Consider the following 16,567-nt stretch of genomic DNA (forward strand, 5'->3'; position numbering starts at 1 on the left):
TAATAAAAATAAGATTTTTAATAAAAACAAGACAACTGTCCATTAGAGACCAGAGATCATTTCCCACCAGCTTCCAGAATACAGGCAAGCAGATAGTAGAAACCAAATAAAATGTTTCTGAATAAACAGATAATTCTATTTCAAAGGGCAGGCTATTGCAGTCAACTCTTCTACATCAGTCTGAGTAATGAGTAATGATTTGAAGGATTTATAAATGTCTACAGTGCTGCTGAAGAAAAAGAAAAAAATAACATTTTGAATAATGTTAAAGCAGCACAGGGAGAAACTTCTTCTTTTTGATGCAAAGAAAATATGAGCATTACATTAGTTTCCTATTGTTTCTATAAATTAGTGGCTTAAAACAATATAAATGTATTATCTTAGAGTTCTACAGGTCAGAGTGGTATCATTGGGCTAAAGTTAATAAGTGAGCAGGTCTACACTGATTTCTGGAGGCTCTAGGAATATATCTGCTTTGTTGCCTTTTCTAGCTTCTTGAATCTGCCTGCCTGCATTCCTTGGTTCATGGTCTCCTTCCATCTTCAAAACTAGTGGTGGCTAATTGGGTCCTTCTCATGCTGCATCGCTCTGACCCTGACAGTCTTATCTTATGTCAATTATAAGGACTTTTGTAATTACATTGGCATCACCTAGATAACCCAAGATAACTGAGCCATCTCAAATCTTTAATCACACCTGGGAAGTCCTTTGGCCTTTAAAGGTGACATATTCAATTAATTCCAAGGATTAAGATATGGGCATGGAGAAGGGAACATTTTTCCTGCCTACACAAGTCATATTATTGCTTTTGTTAAAAAATGTAAAATTCAGAGAAGATTATATTTATTAAACAGAAAAATTTTAGAATGCTTAGAGATGACAAATTTAAGGAAAGAAAAATTCTGTGATATGGGAAACATGCGAGTTTTTTGTAATTTTCTTTTATGCACAAACAACGTTACTGACTCTGGTAACTAATGGTAGTTATGGACCAAATTGTGTATTCCCCACATTCCTATGTGGGGACTTAGCTCCTAATATGATTTTGACACAGGACCATTATGGAAGTAATTCAGGTTAAATGAGGTTGTAAGTGTGGGGCTTTGATCCAAAAGGACTAGTATCCTTTTAAGAAGAAACACCAGAAAGCTAGTGCTCTTTCTTGCTCCCTTCCTCTCTCTCTCTATCCCTGTCTTTATCTCTCTATCTCTATTCAACTCTCTCTGTGAGGACACAGAGAGAAGATGGCATCCACCATCCAGGAAGAGAGGTGACACCAGAAACCAACCTTGATAAACCTTGATCTTGAACTTCCAGCCTCCAGAAGTATGAGGAAAAAATTTCCTTTGCTTAAGCCCTATAGTTTATTGTATTTCCTTATGGATTCCAAGCAGACTAGCACAATAGTAATACTAATTACTTAATATTTGAGAAGTTCCTGAGCTAAAAGTTTTCAGTGCATCATTTCACCTTATCCTCATAATGCTCAGTCACTTCAGTTGTGTCCAACTCTTTGCAATCCCATGGACTGTAGCCTGCCAGGCTCCTCTGTCCATGGGATTTTCCCACCAATAATACTAGAGTGGGTTGCCATGCCCTCCTCCAGGGGAACTTCCTAATCCAGCAATCAAAGTCACGTCATCTGCATCTCTTACATTGCAGGAGGATTCTTTACTGCTGAGCCACTGGGGAAGCCCTTATCCCCATAATAATCCAGTGTTATTGATTATCCACATTTTATCTATGAAGAAACAGGGGTTGGAAGGATTAAATGATATGTCTAAGATTACGCAACTAGGAAAAGGCAGAAGACTCTCATCCAAACCTTGTCTTCTTACCAGAGACAATATATATTCTTAACCACTTCACTTTGTGGCTTTCCTTCAGTTTGGCAAAAACATCACAATACTGTAATTATCCTCCAGTTAAAATAAATTAATTAATTAAAAATAATTAATTGCAAAATGGTGCTGAGCATCTAAAAAAGCAGGAGAGAAGCCATTTGGAAAAAAAAAAAAAATCCGACATAATCCTGTGCTGTGCTGTGCTATGCTTTGTAACTCAGTCATGTCCAACTCTTTGTGACCCCGTCAACTGTAGCCCATCAGGCTCCTCTGCCCATGGGGATTCTCAGGCAAGACTACTACAGTGGGTTGCTATGCCTTCCTCCAGGGGATCTTCTCAACCCAGGAATCGAACCCAGGTAACATAATTCTAAGTCTCTCTAAAGTTTGTGATTTGTGGGGAGTGGGTCAGGACAGTTTGTGTCAATTAGCATAAAATTTTTCCTAGGTATTAGGTTTTTAGAAACTTCTAAAAGTGTAAAACCATGAGAAACTAACATTTTACTAGGGAATTTCTATATTTTAGTAAATTCCCTGGAGGCTGAGAATATAGGGTGATAGATGGGAAGAGGGTAATCAAGCCTACTTTTTAACTGCATCAGGAAATTGTTGACAGACTGTGTAGATAAGCTGGCTTAGATTAAAACTGTTCAATGAAGTGCTTCTATGTATCCCTCCCTGAAAATATCCTATCTCCTTACTTCATGACAGCTTGAGGCAAAGTAGAAACACTATGGATTTAAAAGGAGAATTTTTTTTCCCATATACTTTAGTACTTTTGGACTTATTTTGAACAGGGACAAAGACCTGCCTCCTTATCTATAATCTATAAAAAAATATGATTATTTTGGTGATTAAATGTTATAGTGAACAGATATGTGCTTATTATCACCATAAAAATGTAAAGCATTAGAGTTGTTGCCCATAAAAATTAAAAAGTGATTTGGCATTCATGTGATTTTCAAAACATTTTCATGTGAGCAAACTATGTCAAAGTATACACAATAGTACCCATGTATACAATATATGTACGTGTTAGGATAAGTATATGTGAGATAATAAGAAAATATAGATATATAGATCAATATCTGTGTCTGGTTCTTGATGCAGAGCTCCTAAAATTCCTGTAAGTAGAGGTACTAGGAGAATCTTTTGTTCCAGCATTTAGTCTTTGGCTTTGGTACCTGACATACAGCTCCTAAGACCCCTGTAATTTTCTGAGTGATAGGAGTCTCTGACACTGAATTCCTAAAATCCTTTGGAATTTTCTAGGGGATAAGTGATAGGAATCTCCATTGGTTCTAATGAGGTGACCTTGGTGGGCTCCTGGAAGAACTCTGGTCACCAGACAGACCAAGCCATGATTAGAAGCTTGGAACTTAAACAATCATGTACACAAAAACGTAAAAAAAAAAAAAAAGTTGAAATAAACTTCATTGTTTCCTTTCATCTCTTGTATCTAAAATGTCTGGAGAGATACCAGCTGAATCTACTTTTTCTGCATTAACAAGCCCTGGATGATGCTGGTTAAGTCTATACTTTTCCTCCCAAAATCAAATGAGTTTGCTTACTTGTTTGCTTGTTTGTCTATGTATTTCTCCGGGCACTATGTGATTTAGTTGTGAAAACTTAGCCAAAAAGGAATGATCAAAAAGAAAAGTGACGTTGCAAAAGCAGACTCTAATTATTCTTTATCTGTATATCTTTGCTTAGTTTATTAGCCATTTGGTACCCAATATATTTAATAATTAGATTTTTTCAGAAATTGTAGAGGTAATAAAAGGTGAAACAATTTAGCTACAACTATTTAGTGCAATGAACAAGCTAAATTTAGTCCTTAGAAAGTACTTGATAAATATGTGTCAAACAGAGGGTCATAGTTCTTGCAATATGTCACTAAATTCAAGCATTATAATCTTCTCCAAAACATCTGATAAGAAAAGGTAATTTTTGATGCCACATACATTCATGAACTTTCAAAGTTCAAGTAATCAAACACTTAAATTTGTAAGCAACACTCATAGTAAAAAATGAAAATAAATTTTTGTTGACAGAATGTGAAATCTAGCTCTACAAATTTCAAGTAATATGCTGCTCCTCTATACCTGTCCTCACACTGCCCACCTTAGCATTTCATTTAATCACATTTGGGCCCAAATTGATTTTTGAAAAGGTAAAGTAGAATTTTCTTGATTTGCCTGCCTAACATCCCTTCCTCCCTTATTTTGGATGTTGAACTCCATCTTTTTCCCCTTGGATTATTGTACCTCCATTTTCCATGTGCTCTTAATGGAACTGTCAACCACAGTGTTCTGCACCCTAATCTTGCCCTAGTCTCAACCCAGGCTAATTAGATTCTCCCCTGTGGACACTTAATCTTTGAGCTTCAAAGTCCGTGATCCCAGCTGTCTTGATGATACTGCTCAAAATGCAGTGTTTTGAGTTGCTAAGACTGCTGAAGCTTATCTTGTTTTGTCCTTTCTTAGATCTCATCCAGCTTTTCCTTTGATTGGCACAAGCCACCAAGTATTCTAATGAGAAGTTCTTTTTAGTATAAGTCAGTAAGAGGTGTTTCTGTTGTTTCTAATCAAGTAACCATTCCAAGTACAAGTGGAAAGACCAGTTTAGTCCATATCAGGGGATGGGGACCATACTTCCCTACCTACAGAAAAAGTTTGGATTTTTCATCCCAAGGTACCAAAACACATTATAAACTGTAAATTTTCCTTGCTACCTATAGAAACACTGTCAATCAAATTAATGGTACTCAAATCTAGAGTACAGAAGAAATCATAACTGTGATCCTAACAGTCAAGACTATAACCATTGTTTATACAAAGAGCTTAGAAACATGTGAACTCTGTGTATACAGTAATCTGTAGGAGGAAATGAAGTATTTCTAGTATGTTATTCCTGTATTTCTAAGTGTCACTCAAATATCAGAACTACTAACAATAAAATAATAATTATAGCTTTTTCATTAGGTGTTTCTAGCGTTCTCATAAGGTAAGTACTTTGCAGACATCATTTTGCTTAAAATTCTCAAAGAACCTAACAGGCAGAGACATATTTATCTTCATACAATGTTGAAGATTCTAAAGCTTAGAAAAGTTAGTAAAGATCAAAGATATGTCTGGAACCCAGGCCTGCCTTATACCAAAGTCAAGAATCTCAAGCAATTTATTGTATTAGATTTTTAGGTATCAGCCTTTTTTTCTGCTGCTCTACTAAGGTTATTTTGAGATGTTTAATTGGTAAATATCTGATTTCTAATGTTTTTCTTAATAAATATTTTTTACAGAATTTCCATTTACCTCTTGTCTTTTAATTTCATTTACATCTTAAAATTATGGAGTATCATCTAATAGGAATCTTCCATAAATGAAATTGAGCTGCTGGACTGGTTAGAGTCTCTGTCTTGTGCATTTTAACTGAATATAAACATAGCAATCTCTATCAGGAAATCTTGATGGCAAGCATACAACATAAATTAATAACTGGCAACAGACTTTCAAAATTGAAAATGACAGCAATGAAAATAATGATTTCCTTTAAATTGTTTGTCTGTAATTATTTTTAAGATATTACATAAGGGACTAATTAGGTACAATATACCAAGAGGTATAAAAATCAGGAACCAAATGGATTAATTAAACTTATAAACATTCCTTGGGATAAAAAATAAACTAGCTTCAGGAGAAGAATTGACTACTAAACTTGTGTTTTGAACAACGATTAAAAACAATGACTGGCTAAATTTATATTTCTTACATCTGAAACAAAATTCTCAGTTTCTGCTTTTAAATTTATATTTCTTGCAAATTAAACTGAAATGGATACCTCATAAAATATAAATATGAATAAAATCAGGAATATTTAAGAATACACTAAATTTTTAAATTATGTTTATTGTGTAGATTTTTACCAAGAAAGCCTTGATTTATTACAGTTTCATTTCATCCACATACAGGTCTCCTCCATTTATTTTGCATTAGCTATAGTCACTGTGTATCCCAAGTAAGTGTCATCCGATATATTTTTATTAGTCATAAATTTCCTTGAATATCTGTAACATTCAAAGTTTTTACCTTTCTTCAAATGCCTTTCACTCGATCAACCATCATTATATAAATTTTACTCCTTTTTCCACAGCCTCTCCAAAGGCTCTTCCTTTCTCTCACTCACTAAATGAATGACCTCCCTAAAATTCAGTCTTTTGGTCTTGTACTCTTGCCAGAGTCTCAGAGAGACAAGGACAGACGGCCCTGGAGTATAATTAACTCTCCTCTTTTGCCAGATTAAAACATGATGAGGTCATTGGATCTTGATTAACTTGACCTAGGATGGACCAAGCAGGATTGAGAATCCCACAGAACATGAGACACTGAAAACATCTGACAGTTCAATCTATTTATAATCTTCCTATGTGATACTCTCCTCCATATTCCTATCTATTATTTAAACATAATGCTGAAATTTACTTTTGTCCAGAAATAACTCCAGAAAGAATGAAGGGACAAAGCCAAAGCAAAAACAACACACAGTTGTGGATGTGACTGGTGATAGAAGCAAGGTCTGATGCTATAAAGAGCAATATTGCATAAGAACCTGGAATGTTAGGTCCATGAATCCAGGCAAATTGGAAGTGGTCAAACAGCAGATGGCAAGAGTGAACGTCGACATTCTTGGAATCAGCGAACTAAAATACACTGGAGTGGGTGAATTTAACTCAGATGATCATTATATCTACTACTGTGGGCAAGAATGCCTTAGAAGAAATGGAGTAGCCATCACAGTCAACAAAAGAGTCCAAAATGCAGTACTGGGATGCAATCTCAAAAATGACGGAATGATCTCTGTTCATTTCCAAGGCACATCATTCAATATCACGGTAATCCAAGTCTATGCCCCAACCAGTAAAGTTGAAGAAGCTGAAGTTGAACAGATCTATGAAGAAGCACAAGATCTTTTAGAACTAACACCGAAAAAAGATGTCCTTTTCATTATAGGGGACTGGAATGCAAAAGTAGGAAGTCAAGAAATACCTGGAATAAGAGGCAAATTTGGCCTTGGAGTACATAATGGAGCCGGACAAAGGCTAATAGAGTTTTGCCAAGAGAAGGCACTAGTCATAGCAAACACCCTCTTCCAACAACACAAGAGAAGCCTTTATACATGGACATCACCAGGTAGCCAACACGGAAAACAGATCGATTATATTCTTTGCAGCCAAAGATGGAGAAACTCTTGACAGTCAGCAAAAACAAGATTTGGAGCTGACTGTGGTTCAGATCATGAACTCCTTATTGCCAAATTCAGACTTAAATTGAAGAAAGTGGGGAAAATCACTAGGCCATTCAGGTATGACCTAAATCAAATCCCTTATGATTATGCAGTGGAAGTGACAAATAAATTTAAGGGACTAGATCTGATAGACAGAGTGCCTGATGAACTATGGACAGAGGTTTGTGACATTGTAAGGAGACAGGGATCAAGACCATCCCCAAGAAAAAGAAATGAAAAAAACCAAAATGGCTGTCTGATGAGGCCTTACAAATAGCTGTGAAAAGAAGAGAAGCAAAAGGCAAAGGAGAGAAGGAAAGATATACCCATTTGAGTGCAGAGTTCCAAAGAATAGCAAGGAGAGAAAAGAAAGCCTTCCTCAGTGATCAGTGGAAAGAAATAGAGAAAAATAATAGAATTGGAAAAACTAGAGATCTCTTCAATATGATTAGAGATACCAAGGGAACATTTCATGCAAAGATGAGCTCAATAAAGGATAGAAATGGTATGGATCTAACAGAAGCAGAAGATAGTAAGAAGAGGTGGCAAGAATACACAGAAGAATTGTACAAAAAAAGATCTTCATGATCCAGATAATCATTATGGTGTGATCTCTCACCTAGAGTCAGACATCCTGGGATGTGAATTCAAGTGGGCTTTAGGAAGCATCACTACGAACAAAGCTAGTGGAGGTGATGGAATTCCAGTTGAGCTATTTCAAATCCTAAAAGTCGATGCTGTGAAAGGGCCGCACACAATATGTCAGCAAATTTGGAAAACTCAGCAGTGGCCACAGGACTGGAAAAGGTCAGTTTTCATTCCAATCCCAAAGAAAGGCAATGCCAGAGAATGCTCTAACTACCGCACAATGCACTCACCTCACATGCTAGTAAAGTAATGCTCAAAATTCTCCAAGTCAGGCTTCAGCAATACGTGAACCGTGAACTTCCAGATGTTCAAGTTGGTTTTAGAAAAGGCAGGGGAACCAGAGATCAAACGTTGGATCATTGAAAAAGCAAGAGAGTTCCAGAAAAACATCTATTTCTGCTTTATTGACTATGCAAAAGCCTTAGACTGTGTGGATCACAAAAAACTGTGGGAAATTCTTAAAGAAATTTGAATACCAAACCACGTGATCTGCCTCTTGAGAAACCTGTATGCAGGTCCAGAAGCAACAGTTAGAACTGGACATAGAACAACAGATTGGTTCCAAATCGGAAAGGTGTCGGTCAAGGGTGTATATTGTCACCCTGCTTATTTAACTTATATGCAGAGAATATCATGAGAAACTCTGGGCTGGATGAAGCACAAGCTGGAATCATGATTGCTGGGAGAAATATCAATAACCTCAGATATGCAGATGACACCACCCTTATGGCAGAAAGTGAAGAAGAACTAAGAGCCTCTTGATGAAAGTGAAAGAGGAGAGGGAAAAAGTTGGCTTAAAGCTCAACATTCAGAAAACTAAGATCATGGCTTCCAGTCCCATCACTTCATGGCAAATAGATGGGAAGACAGTGGAAACACTGGCTGACTTTATTTTTGGGGGCTCCAAAATCACTGCAGATGGTGACTGCAGCCATGAAATTAAAAGACACATGTTCTTTGGAAGGAAAGTTATGACCAACCTAGACAGCATATTCCCACTCCAGTACTCTTGCCTGGAAAATCCCAGGGATGGAGGAGCCCGGTAAGCTACAGTCCATGGGGTCGCTAAGAGTCGGACGACTGAGCAACTTCACTTTCACTTTTCTCTTTCATGCACTGGAGAAGGAAATGGCAACCCACTCCAGTATTCTTGCCTGGAGAATCCCAGGGATAGGGGAGCCTGGTGGGCTGCCGTCTATGGGGTCGCACAGAGTTGGACACGACTGAATTGACTTAGCAGTAGCAGACAGCATATTAAAAAGCAGAGACATTACTTTGCCAACAAAGCTCCGTCTAGTCAAGGCTATGGTTTTTCCAGTAGTCATGTATGGATGTGAGACTTGGACTATAAAGAAAGCTGAGCACAGAAGAATTGATGCTTTTGAACTGTGGTGTTGGAGAAGACTCTTGAGAGTCCCTTGGACAGCAAGGAGATCCAACCAGCCCATCCTAAAGGAGATCAGTCCTGAGTGTTCATTGGAAGGTGAACTGATGCTGAAGTTGAAACTCCAGTACTTTGGCCTCCTGATGGGAAAAGCTGACTCATTTGAAAAGACTGTGGTGCTGAGAAAGATTGAGGGCAGGAGGAGAAGGGGATGACAGAGGATGAGATGGCTGGATGGTATCAGCGACTCGATGGACATGAGTTTGGGTAAACTCTGGGAGTTGGTAATGAACAGGAAGGCCTGATGTGCTGTGTTCCATTGGGTTGCAAACAATCGGACACGACTGAGCGACTGAACTGAACTGAACTGAAGGACGGACCAAGCAGGACTGAGAATCCCACGGAACTTGAGACACTGAAAACATTTGATAGTTCAATCTATTTACAGTCTTCTTATGTGATACTCTCCTCCATATTTATTTCTATTATTTAAACATAATGCTGAAATTTACTTTTGTTTAGTTAATGGGTGTTTTATTTTTTTCCTCTTCAAAGTGGTCAATCAATAAGCTTGTTTTTTTGTTAAAGTTGTCAAAATAGAGCATGTCATGAAGAGAAAAGAACATTTACATTTTTTATAAGAGATAGAAATAAGTAAAATCAATATAACAGCTATTTAAATCTCTAGCAAAATATTAAAAATACTGTGCTGACTTAACCTACAGAGAAGACCTGATCTTGATTATATAAAAACAGAATGTCAAGGGCCAATAACTGCTCTCTTAAACAAAATGAAGACAATGTGTTTAGCAGCAAATTTTGACATTTTCCCATATTTTAAATTTTTGTTAAAGTACGGTGGATTTATAATGCTGTGTTATTTCACATATTTTAAATGACTAAAATGACCTTTATGCTTATGTTATATAGATAGTGGCTTAAGTTTCCAATTCTGGAAACACTGATATTTCTATGATATATATACATGACTTGACAAATTTTACTTCTGTGCATAGTTTCATTTGTATTTTTATGGCTTAGATTGCCTTGTTGAAATGTGGGATGTTTTGAAGCAAAAGGCATCAAGTTTCTGTTGCATAGTTTTGGAGCTTCCTTAATAATCAAATGAGAGCTACTCCAAGAAACAGAATATAAGTTTGTAAAAGTATTTGTGGATGATCTCTCATTTTAAGTACAGATCAATCCCAATTAAAATTCAGACCTAAAAAGCCAAAAAAAAAAAAAAAAGAACTATATTAATTAAACAGACATTCTCATGAAGAAAGGAAATTATATCTCCTGTCTTAACTCTGGTACTCAACCATAGATGTAAGTTAAGAAGAACAATTTTATGCACTCTCAGACTATTAAATTGATAATAAAAGCATCATAAAATGTTTTCCTCTTGAAACATGACTTTTTCTGCATAACACATGTGAAGAAATACATATAATCTACATTTTAATTTAGAAAGCTTCACCGCATATTTTTGTCATCATTTCAACAAGTTTCTTTTGGGATCAATGGAAGAACACTGCCCCAATGCCCTTAGCTTCAGAAATGTATTAAAATTCTATAACCATTTTAAAATCACATTTCCAAGCAAAACTATTTTACACAATTTAATATTTTCTTGAACAGCTAAATTTTTGTTTCTTTAAAAATATAATTGTTTCAACTGTCTATTTACATAAAATGCTTACAGTGTTTGAGACAAAATAACATAAAGGATTTATGGCATTAATTTTCATATAGTAGTCTCTAAATTAAAGTAGGAAAGCATGAATACAGTTTCAAAACTCTGATCATATATTTATAATACAGATACAAGGCCTTGAACATACCTGGGATTTTAGTACTGAAAAAATAACATATGACATGCTTCAGTGTTGTTACCTAAGTTATGTGAGGAATGCTTTTGCAAGTCAGTCAATCATGAGTACAGTCATTAGCGTTATTTGTCATAGATCTTCTGGTTGGAGCCAGAAAAGTCAGGGAAATAACACATGTTAGAAACTTGTACCCGACAGCAAAATCATAGAATGAAATCAGGGCTTTTGAGTTGTTTTAGTACTAGTTTAAGGTTTATCTTAATTGCCCTGTCATTTACTCCTGATTAAAAGGCTAGTTATTGCATCAAAACACAATGATATATTTATACAAAGCTACATTTTTTTTTCACACTTAAAGACAATTTCAATTTTACTATAACAGAAAAATTTCATTTCAATTGTGGCATTCCATATATCAAACTCAGCTATAATAAAATTGCATCTTATTTATTATTGCGTTTTGTTTTACATAAAGATAAAAACGGTGATCACTTTGGGGCAGAAATATTGACATAACGTTCTGTTGAAGTTCTCCTGGACATAGGCTCCTGGAAATCTCTTTGGAACCAATAACCTTCATCCTGAAGACCCAGGAGAGATTGAGTTGGTCAAGGGAAATAGAGAATTTATATAGTGCTACGTGTCATTATGGGCTTCTCACATGGCACTAGTGGTAAAGAATATTCCTGCCTTTGCAGGAGACACAAGAGATGCAAGTTTGATTCCTGGGTTGGGAAGATCCCTTGCGGTAGGAAATGGTACCCTACTCTAATATTCTTGCCTGGAAAATTCCATGGACAGAGGAGCCTGGCGGGCTACAGTCCACGGGGCCACAAAGAGTCAGACATGACTGAGCGACTGAGCACATGTCAATTATACCTCAATAAATGTAAAAGAAAAACATCTTTTCAGCTACATTATGCTCTCCAAACTTACCTAAATGGTGAGTTTAACAGGGACATATAGAATTTAGTTATAAAATCTTATTTTTTCTTTTCTGCTCTCACTTTCATCCTGCTGACCTGAGGTGGTCTTTTTCCTGCTGTTGAATAAAACCTCAAGAAAGCATAATTTAAAAAAGACACTAATTTAGTTAATAGAAAGTGTTATTGTCACATTAAGTTTTTTTAAAAACGATTCTCTAGTTCAACATATTAATCAATAATTAAAAATTCCTTTAAAGGTAAAACTTTTTCTTCCTTCTCAACTAAGATGAGCTCCTAGAAAGTGTCCTGCCTTTGGAGAAGAGATTTCTGGATTAATTACCTCTTCACCTATTCCTTTCTCCAGGGGATCTTTGTAAGTCAGGGATTGAACTCAGGTCTCCTGCATTGCAGTCAGATTCTTTACTGTCTGAGCTACCAGGGAAACCCCATCTATTTACTAGCAGTTGTTTTTTTAACACCATGAAACATATTGGAATAAATAATCCAAATTAACAGAAAGCATTTGTTAAGGAGCAAATTCACCCAGCCCTAGACTGTATAGTACTGTAGAGTTCATTACCTGTTATTGGAGATTGAGGAGGAAAGATTGGTAAGGTAGGCAGGAAATTTTTTACTTAATTATTATTGAGAAATAGTTTGAAGACTTTTGGGTCATTCCTGTGTTTAAAACAGACATACTTTGTCAACGGGGCACTTTCAGCATTGGTGTGGTCTCCTGCTGTAACTTTAGTTTAGAAGTGCTTTTCAATTACAGTTGACCTTTGAACAACATGGGCCAGAACCGCATGGGTCCACTTATTTTTCAATAATAGATATTTCGTAATAGGAAATACTACAGTACTATACAGTCTAGGGTTGGTTGAATTTGCTCCTTAACAAATGCTTTCTGTTAATTTGGATTATTTATTCATCTGTATTCATTCATTTGATCACTATATTGCCCACTACTTTCAGAGAATATTAATGAAATGTAAAAGATAAAAGTTGGTAGGTAAGAGATGGGGAAAAATGTATCTAGAAGCCCTGGATGAAAAGTCTAAAATACTTGAGGGAAAATTTAGTCTTAAACTTGATAAGAGTTAACACAGTGCAAAGACCTGAAAGGGCTGCATCGTACCTATTCTCTTACATTAATTGACTGTGAAAATGATTCTCCTGAGTCAACAAGTACTTCAAATATCCTTGGATTGCTGCTGCTGCTAAGTCACTTCAGTCGTGTCCGACTCTGTGCAACCGCACAAATGGCAGCCCACAAGGCTCTGCTGTCCCTGGAATTCTCCAGGCAAGAATACTGGAGTGAGTTGCCATTTCCTTCTCCAATGCGTGAAAGTGAAAAGTGAAAGTGAAGTTGCTCAGTCATGTCCAACTTCTAGTGACCTCATGGACTGCAGCCTACCAGGCTCCTCCGTCCATGGGATTTTCTAGGCAAGAGTACTGGAGTGGGTTGCCATTGCCTTCTCCAATCCTTGGATTAAGATATGCATTTACGGATTTGAGGAAGATGATTAAAGTGACAATGTAATATTTGACTATTCCTGAATCCTGCTCATTAATAAAAGACAGAGATTTGCAGAGCCAAGTACTGGGAGAAAGTATCCCATGCAATTGGCAGTTTTAAATAGTGACATAATGTCTTGCAGGAATGTCTCCCTTTTGAGAAAGGCTTGCTGTCACTTGTTTATAAAAGTGTCAGGCCTTCTAAGCAAAATTCCCTCCTGTAATCCACTCATGTGCAGATTTTATCTGGCCCTACACAGTGTAGCCCTTGAGGCTTGAAACTTAGGGAACTGCATTGCTTTACTGATTGCCATGCTGTTGTTTTTGTTGTTGAGTCACTAAGTCATGTTCAACAATTTGGGACCCCGTGAACTTCAACATGTCAGGATCCTCTGTCCTTCACTATGTCCTGGAGTTTGCTGAAATTCATGTCCATTGAGTTGATGATGCTATCTAACCATCTATCCTCTGCTGTCCCCTTCTCTTTCTGCCTTCATTCTTTCCAAGCATCAGGGTCTTTTACAATGAGTCGGGTTTTTTACAATGAATTGGCTCTTCACATCAAGTGGCCAAAGTATCGGAGCTTCAGCATCAGTCCTTCCGAGGCACATTCAGGGTCGATTTCCTTTAGACTGACTGGCTTGATCTCCTTGCAGTCCAAAGGACTCTCAAGCGTCTTCTCCAGCACCACAATTCGAAGGCATCAATTCTTCAGCACTCAGTCTTTTTTGTAATCCAGATCTCACAACCGTACATGACTACTGGAAAAATCATAGCTTTGACTTTACAGACTTTTGTTGGCAAAATGATGTCTCTGCTTTTGAATACACTGTCTAGGTTTGTCATAGCTTTTCTGACAAGGAGCAAGCATCTTTTAATTTCATGGCTGCAGTGATTTTGGAGATCAGAATATTAAAATCTGTCACTGCTTGCACTTCTTCCCTTTCTATTTGCCTATGCTGATACTCCTGCTAATACTTTTGTTGTGGGTAACAGGGTCCTTGCCTCTGACCCAGAAGTTTGTTTACTATCTTTTATAAACATCCATAGAACTATGAAAATGAAAGTCGCTCAGTCATATCTGACTCTTTGCAACCCCATGGACTATACAGCCCATGGAATCCTCTAGGCCAGAATACTGGAGTGGGTAGCCTTTCCCTTCTCCAGGAGACCTTCTCAACCCAGAGGTCAAACCCAGGTCTCTCGCATTGCAGGTGGATTCTTTACCAGCTGAGCCACAAGAGAAGCCCAAGAATATTGGAGTGGGCAGCCTATCTATTCTCCAGGGGATCTTCCCAACCCATGAATGGAATCGGGGTCTCCTGCATTGCAGGTGGATTCTTTACCAACTGAGCTATCTGGGAAGCCCGATAGAACTATAGTGGGCTGAATTATTAAATCCTGTAGTTATTTTTGTGAGTATTCTCCTGCTTTAATATCTCCTCTCCATTATCAAGCTTAAGTAGGGCAACATAGCATCAAACCCAAAGTTCACAGACAATATCTACAACTAAATAAGACAATAAGCTACCCCTCAGATCACAGAATATGAGCTTCTAGGAAAACAACTGACAGAAACAAGATCTCTGCATTAAGTGTGTGATAAGTGTGCACATTAAGTGTGCAAGTGTGGTAAAAACTACTTTTAAGGGATTTCAAAGAAGACTAAGGGTTTCTGTGGGCCGTGAGAGCTGTTGAAACTCAAAGTTACCAGCGTGCACTAAGTGGTGAAGTTAACAAGTTCTATGAACAGAGTAGCAGCACAAAACTTCACACTAAGGAGAAAGGGACAAAATGGTGAAAGCAGAATAAAAATGGAGCAGGACAGGCACAATAGGGGACAAGAAAAGGAAATGTCTTCAAGTTCAATGGGAGTGCAGAAGAAAGTAAACTGACTTCCAAAACTGAAGGATAATTTTTAACATTTATGAGCAAGACTGGAACAGGTATTCTAGATCTGGAAATTAGGAAAGCTATCCTGAAATTATTCTAAAAGATGAAAAAGATAAAAGACAGAAAGACAAAAAATTCAAAGATTAGAAAAAGATCATGGAAACAGTCACAAAATAAACACAGAAGGATAAGCAAATTAATAGGTCTTACAAGATAAAGGCATTTTTTCAGTTCAGTTCAGTCTCACAGTCATGTTTAACCCTTTGCAATCATAGGGACTGCAACATGCTAGGCCTCCCTGTCCATCACCAACTCCCAGAGTTTACCCAAACTCATGTCTATTGAGTCGGTGATGCCATCCAACCATCTCATCCTCTGTCATCCCCTTCTCCTCCCACCTTCAATCTTTCCCAGCACCAGGGTCTTTTCAAATGAGTCAGTTCTTTGCATCAGGTGACAAAAGTATTGGAGTTTCAGCTTCAGCATGAGTCCTTCTAATGAATATTCAGGACTGGATTTCCTTTAGGATGGACTGGTTGGATCTCTTCTTTAGAATGCAACTCTCACATCCATACATGACTATTGGAAAAACCATAGCTATGACTAGATGCACACTTGTTGACAAAATTCATGTCTCTGCTTTTTAATATGCTGTCCATGTTTTTCATAACTTTTCTTCCAAGGAGCAAGTGTCTTTTAATTTCATGACTGCAGTCACCATCTGTAGTGATTTTGGAGCCAAAAAAACTCAACCCTGTCACTGTTCTCACTGTTTCCCCATCTATCTGCCATGAAATGATGGGACCAGATGCCGTGATCTTAGTTTTTGGAATGTTTAGTTTTAAGCCAACTTTTTCACTCTCCTCTTTCACTTTTATCAGGAGACTCTTTAGTTCTTTTTCACTTCTGCCATAAAGGTGGCATCATCTGCATATCTGAAGTTATTGATGTTTCTCCTGGCAATCATGATTCCAGCTCATGCTTCATTCAGGCCAGCATTTCTCATGATGTACTCTGTATATAAGTTAAATAAGCAGGGTGACAATATACAGCCTTGACATACTCCTTTTCTGATTTGGAACCAGTCTGCTGTTTCATGTACAGTTCAAACTGTTGCTTCTTGACCTGCATACAGATTTCTCAGGAGGCAGGTAAGGTGGTCTGTTATTCTCATCTCTTTAAGAATTTCCCACAGTTTGTTGTGATCCACACAGTCAAAGGCTTTGGCATAATAAATAA

At 37.2% G+C, this 16,567-nt stretch overlaps 1 protein-coding gene across 14 annotated transcripts in view; it reads right to left on the reverse strand.

Moving 5' to 3' along the window:
• Positions 1-16,567, reverse strand: part of PCDH15 (protocadherin related 15) — a 797,082-nt gene that overhangs the window by 108,098 nt on the left and 672,417 nt on the right. The gene's annotated exons all lie outside the window — the stretch shown is intronic.

The sequence above is a fragment of the Giraffa tippelskirchi genome, chromosome 2 (genome assembly GCF_054371585.1).
Source record: "Giraffa tippelskirchi isolate mGirTip1 chromosome 2, T2T-mGirTip1v1.2.pri, whole genome shotgun sequence".
Classification (NCBI taxonomy): domain Eukaryota; kingdom Metazoa; phylum Chordata; class Mammalia; order Artiodactyla; family Giraffidae; genus Giraffa; species Giraffa tippelskirchi.